The sequence below is a fragment of the Bidens hawaiensis genome, unplaced genomic scaffold (assembly GCF_021521415.1).
Source record: "Bidens hawaiensis isolate Kalapana, Puna unplaced genomic scaffold, B.hawaiensis_p1.1 tig00051453_1, whole genome shotgun sequence".
Taxonomy (NCBI): Eukaryota; Viridiplantae; Streptophyta; class Magnoliopsida; order Asterales; family Asteraceae; genus Bidens; species Bidens hawaiensis.
The window spans coordinates 23492-30187 of NW_027499231.1; the positions used below are offsets into that span (position 1 = coordinate 23492).

The window sequence follows — 6696 nt, forward strand, 5'->3', positions numbered from 1 at the left end:
TTCCTCGGTTAGCATAAGATCCAACCGTCTTTCCGCATCATTGTCTTCTGGCTGACTCAAGACCCTTGGTGAGGGTAGACCAATTTCGACCGGGACCATGGCTTCAGTGCCATAAGTGAGGCTGAATGGGGTTTCTCCCGTACTGGCCTTCTTCAATGTTCTGTTTGCCCAAAGGACGTGCGGAAGCTCGTCCACCCAGCCGGATCTGTGTTTCAAGAGTCTTTTCTTTATGCCTTCAACGATGCTTTTATTTGCTCTTTCCACCTCACCATTACCTTGCGGGTGTGCCACTGAGGTAAAGGTGTGGGTGATTTGAAGTTCTTTCAGCCACTGTTGTAGCTTCTTGTCAGCAAAGTTGGTGCCGTTATCGCTCACCAAATTCTGTGGAAGTCCAAAACGACAAATTATAAATTCCCAAATAAATTTTTTGATATGCTTTGCGGTTGTTTGGGCTAAAGGTTTTGCTTCTATCCACTTGGTGAAGTAGTCGATGGCTACCACTAGGAACTGAACATTTCCTGCTGCTGTAGGAAATGGGCCTGTCACATCGATGGCCCACTTCTGAAATGGCCACGAAGAAGTGACTGGAACCAGTTCGTTTTTCGGGCGATGCGTGTTAGGTGCGTAAAGCTGGCAAGACCTGCATTTTCTGATGTATGCCAGTGCATCCGTATGCATACCCGGCCAAAAGTATCCCGCGTTGTTTAGCTTGGCTACAACAGCGCGGGGGCCTGCGTGTACCCCACAGATGCCTTCGTGTACTTCCCTTAGGAGGTAGTCGGCATCTTGGTTGTCCACGCATCTCAAGAGTGGGCCAAGAAAGTTACGTCTGTAAAGGATGTCATTGACGAGTTGATAATTCAGTGCTTTACAGCGTAGTTTTCTTGCCTGTGTTTTTGACTCTGGTAGTATTCCTGCTGCAAGGTAATTTATTATTGGTGTCATCCACGTTTCTGTACTGGTCTGGATGACACAAATTTCCTTGTGCGGGACTGATGGTGCTTCGAGGAGTTCAATGCGGATGTCCTTTCCCAAGTGGGTGAAGGCTAGTGATGCAAGCTTGCTTAACGCATCCGCAGATTTGTTTTCGCTGCGCTTGACGTGTATGACTTTACAATCACTAAAATCACGCATAAGGGTTTTTGCCTGGGCGAGGTACAGGGCCATGGTGTCATTCACAGCCGTGTATGTTCCATTTATTTGGTTGGCCACCAGCATGGAATCCACGTGGGCTTCTAAGTTTTTCACTCCCATCTTACGCGCAATTCTCAAACCGGCCAAGAGTGCTTCATATTCGGCTTCGTTATTCGTACTTGGAAAGTCCAGCCGAATAGCGTAAGTATATTCTTGGCCCGCTGGGTTGGTTAATTTTAACCCTGCGCCTGAACCCTCGTTACTGGCTGCTCCATCAGTGTAGAGTCGCCAGACATCATTGACGTCCTGTGCTGGGGAGGGTTGAGCCTCCTCCTGGCACTCTTTTTCCCGCGAAACGGGGACTTCTGCAATAAAATCGGCCAAGACCTGGCCTTTTATGGCTGGTCTTGGCTTGTACTTAATTGCATATTCTCCCAATTCAATTGCCCATTTGGCTAGACGTCCCGATAATTCGGGTTTGCCTAGAACATTTGAGAGTTTGAAGTTGGTGAGAATGGTGATTGGGTGACCCTGGAAATATCGTCTTAACCTGCGTGAAGCGTGTATAAGTGCTAAGACCAATTTTTCGAGGGTAGAGTACCGGGTTTCTACGTCTGTTAGTACACGGCTAACATAATAGATTGGCATCTGGATGCCCTTTCGTTCTACTAGCAAGACTGCCCCGGTTGCTCTATCTGTTGCGGAAAGGTATAGGATTAACTCCTCTCCCGCTTGTGGTGCTGTAAGTGTTGGGAGTTCGATCAGGCGTGACCGAATCTCCTGAAAAGCTGCTTCCGCTTCTGGTGTCCAGCGGAAGTGCGTTTTCTTCAAGCAGTTTCTCAGTGTTGACACGAAAGGAAACGACTTATCCGCATGGTTTGCCAAGAAGCGATTAAGTGCGACTAGTCGCCCATTCAGTGTCTGAGCCTGTTTGATGGTGGTAGGTGATTCCATTTTAACAATGGCTTCGACCTTTTCAGGGTTCGCTCTAAAGCCATCTTTAGTAACAATGACTCCCAAGAACTTCCCTTCTTCCATCCCAAGTGAACACTTGCTCGGGTTGAGCTTCATGTTTATCTTTCGGAGCGTGTTGAAAGTTTCTTCAATGTCTTTCAACATCGCCTCAGGCTCGAGGCTTTTGATGACCAAATCATCCATATAGACTTCCAAGTTTCTCCCGATTTGGGCATGAAACTCTTTGTCCATTAGTCGTTGGTACGTGGACCCTGCATTCTTAAGTCCGAATGGCATCATTTTATAACAAAATGTACCATCGGGCGTCCGAAATGCGGTTTTGTCCTGGTCATCAATGGCCATGTGGATTTGGTGGTACCCCTTATACGCATCCAAGAAGCATTTAAGGCGAAATGGTGCCAACGAATCCACTTTGAGATCAATTTCTGGTAACGGATAACAATCTTTGGGGCATGCTTTGTTCAAATCTTTGAAATCTATGCACATGCGCCATTGTTTGTCATTCTTCGGTACCATTACGGGATTTGCCCCAATTAGACTAAAGGATTTGCCCCAATCGTGAAGAATACTTAATAATCACCCTTAGACTAAACAATTAGACTAAAGGAGAATTGCGTGTATGTGATATAAAAGAAAGACGCCATCTTTAAGGGCGGAACACGTCATGTTGAGTGTGTTACTTTATACTTTAATCTAAAGTATATTACTTCATACTTTAATATAAAATATTATTGTTTCTCTAAGTGTAACTACACTTTGTGTAAACAACATGAGTACAATTTTGATTGTTTTGATTGTGTTGCTAATGTGTTGGTGAGATAAGATAATGTTGATTTTTATTTTTATAAGATGTTTAAATACGGAATTGTTTTCTTTCTATACCTTAATTACGTACGTATCATGTTAGATTATCAGGAATATACTTTTACGTGTGCCAACTTGTTTGATCAATCTATGGAAGAAAACATGAATGCAAGGATGGTTACGGAAATGGCCGTTTAAGTAATTTTTCTATTAGTTTTTTCACATTAGAGAGTATGCAATCAAATAATTATAGTCTCTACGAAAATGATAATTGTTATCACGTAATGCAAAAACATAATTATCTTACGATAATTAGGTTAAATGTGTATTAGTATTAAGGTGTTGGATTAAACTTATCTTTTTTAAATGATGAGGATACAAATCATGTGAGTGTTGGAAAATATGCGAGTTACTGTTATACAAAATTTAAAATTTATATGTTATCTTTATTTGATGGGGTTAACTAGATGTGATATAAAAGGAAGATATCCCCCCCCCCCCTCCCCCCTATTTTTTGAACGACGGAAGACATCATCTTGAGTATATTACTTCATACTTTAATCTAAAAATATTCTTGTTTCTCTAAGTATAACTACACTTCATGTGTAAATATGTGCAGAGTTTTGATTGAGTTGCTAATGTGTTGGTGGGATAGGACGATGTTGATTTCTATTTTTATAAGATCTTTAAATACGAAACTGTTTTCTCTATACTTTAATTACGTACTTATCATGTAGATTATCAAGAATATCCTTTTACGTGTGCTAACTTGTTTGATCCATCTATGGAAGAAAATATGAATGCAAGGATGGTTATGGAAATGACTCTGTGTGTGATTTTTCTATTAGTTTTTTTTAGCATAAAGAGAGAATGTAATAAAATAATATATTATAGACTATCTACGAAAATGATAATTGTTATCACGTAATGCAAAAACATATCTTATGTTAATTAGGTTAAATGTGTAATAGTATTAACATGTTGGACTAAACTAATCTTTTTTAAATGATGAGGATACAAATCCTGTTTGTGTTAGAAAATATGTAAGTTACTATTATAAAAAATAAATAAAAATTAAATTTCTCTGTAATCTTTATTTTACGGGGTTAGCTAGATGGAATGCGTGATATAAAAGGAAGACATCATCTTGTTTTAATCTAAAATATTATTATTACTCAAAGTATAAGTACACTTTGTGTAAACATGTGTACAACTTTGATTGAAATTAGCATTATTTCTATTTTTATAAGTTCTTTAAATACGAAACTATTTTATCTCTATACTTTAGTTAATTACATACTTATTAAGATTATCAGGAATATCCTATTACGTGTGCTAATTTGTTTGATACGTCTATGAAAGAAAACATGAATGCAAAGGATGGTTACGGAAATGGCCGTTTGTGTGATTTTTCTATTAGTTATTTTCACGTAAAGAGGAAATGCAATTAAATAATTAATTAATTATTGACTATCTACGAAAATGTTAATTGTTGTCAAGTAAAAGGCCTTGAACTATGAGTTTAATTGTGAAGGTAAAACTAATTGCAACTATCTTTTATTAATGGTAAACACAAGATATCACTTGCGTGGCCGTGATATAAAAAAGGGACAAACTTTAATGTTTTTTAACTAAAGATTTGTTAAAAAAGGACAAACTCTAATGTTTTTTTTAACACGGGTTACACATATACAATAACAAACTTAGAATCATATCAAATCGAATATGGGCATGAGTTATGTTGCACCAACTTCATAATCCCTAACAATAGTAATGGTGGATTCGGAAATTCAAGGTTCATGATAATGTCCTATTACATTTGATTCAGAGCACAATTTAACATAATAGAATGACGAACTAAGTTAAATTTAATTCAACAAAAATTAACATTCAATGGTAATATGTCCAACAAAGTTTAAATAGTCAAATACATAATAAAACAGTCAAACTATAGTCCCGATTGTGATTATAGAACATTTATTTGCTTATGGTGTGTTGAGTAGTTGCAAGTTTGCAACCATGGTGAAAAGAAGGACCTCAACAATCTTGAATTAACAATCAAAATAATATCATATTTATTTAAAAAAAATAGTTGATTCAAAGAATAATCAGGAAATAGTGTAAGTGAAAATTATATTTGCTTCCATGTAAAAACAAATAAAACAATATAAACAACCACAAAACAAAATTTTAGTATACGCGTCGATTATATTTTGCTACAAGACCCGTATATGCCAAATAATTTTGTGAGCAACACCTAAACAAGGAAAATCTATGCATATATTATTATAATATTAAAGGAGTATTCTACTTGACATGTGCCCTTTTCTTATTCATCAAAATTCCTTAATATCTGGCATGTGATCTCATGTACTTTGTCAATGGTATATTATCGTGGTTAGGTTATTGGTCAATTCGTATATGACATTATATTCTATACATAATTAACTTTGAATATATATTCGTTATACATAATACCGAATTCTTATAGTAAGAGAAAGATATATGATGAATTGTGACTTTAGCAACCACGTCCTATATCATATTCAAAAGAACGTGTAAAACAAGTACTATGTTATACTTTCTAGAAATAATATGAGAAAAGAATATCACTAAAACAACATTATCGTGCACTTTGTTTGACTCTAAAATTACAAACAATAAACAAGGCTCCTACCTCTCAACTATACAAAAGATGTAAACTTGACCGCGTCTAATGTTGTGTTCATAATCTGTACATAACAATTCATGTACCCGTAGCCAATTACGGCTAAACGCTTTTTAAATTCATCTGTATACCCTGCATGATTTGAATATTCGACCTCTTGTTTCTCATCTGAAGTTATAAAATCATAAACCGTCTGAAGTTAATCAACTTTACCATTAGTAGTCCTTAATTCTAACGCCTTTTTTCGAATCCAACGCATTTTAATGGACGAATTCAAGAACATGAACAAGAAAGCCCCATTAATGACCGAGTTAATAATCCAAGCCCCAATTCCATTACATCCACCTCCCCATATTTGCAAACACAACACCCCACAATGACAAATCAAATTCATCCCCAATAATATCATTTGAATATTGGCTACCAACGGAAACGACACCGTTGGTAGTCCCAGTTCCATCCAGAACCGGTACCCGTACACGACCGAATACGTGAAACACGTGAAAATGATTTCGAGTACTTGAAAGGATTGCGAGAATTCGAGCCAAAGGAACGACATTACTATCGGAATGGAATTAGCAAAGAGGTGGAATAGGGTAAGCCTACGACGTCGTAAAATGGTGAAAAGGGTACGGAATATATGGAGGTAACGTGATACATAAAACGCATATGACCAAAAGAACACGCGCCCGGAAGAGCGCGTGCCAAGTGGGAAACATAATAGCCATTGGATTGGGGTTTTAGTCCGGCCCCACAGCCAGCGTGTGTCTCGGATCTCTGCGGCGGCGGAGGCTAGGGTTCCGGCGAGGATGACGGTGGAGATTGCTGACATGGCGAGGCTGTGGACGGCGGGGATGGGGCCCAGGGGGACGGGACGGGTGCGGCGGCGGAGGAGTAAGAGGATGACGTGGAGGGTGACGGAGACGGCGAAGTAGAAGGAGATGGAGGAGAGGAGGAAGATCCACGTGGCGCCCCATGATTTGGCGTGGCTCCAACGGAATCCGACAACGGTGGGGTGTTCCGACAGGAGGTGGTTTAGACGTTGTAATGTTTTTGAGGATGTTGAATATGATGTTTTTTGAGGTTGCATTTTGACTTGGACGAGGATAATAATA

At 38.6% G+C, this 6696-nt stretch overlaps 1 pseudogene; it reads right to left on the minus strand.

Annotated features, from left to right (window-relative positions):
- Nucleotides 1-5546: 5546 nt before the first annotated feature.
- LOC143599061 (fatty acid elongase 3-like pseudogene) lies at nucleotides 5547-6671 on the minus strand (annotated as a pseudogene).
- Between the last annotated feature and the right edge of the window lie 25 nt (nucleotides 6672-6696).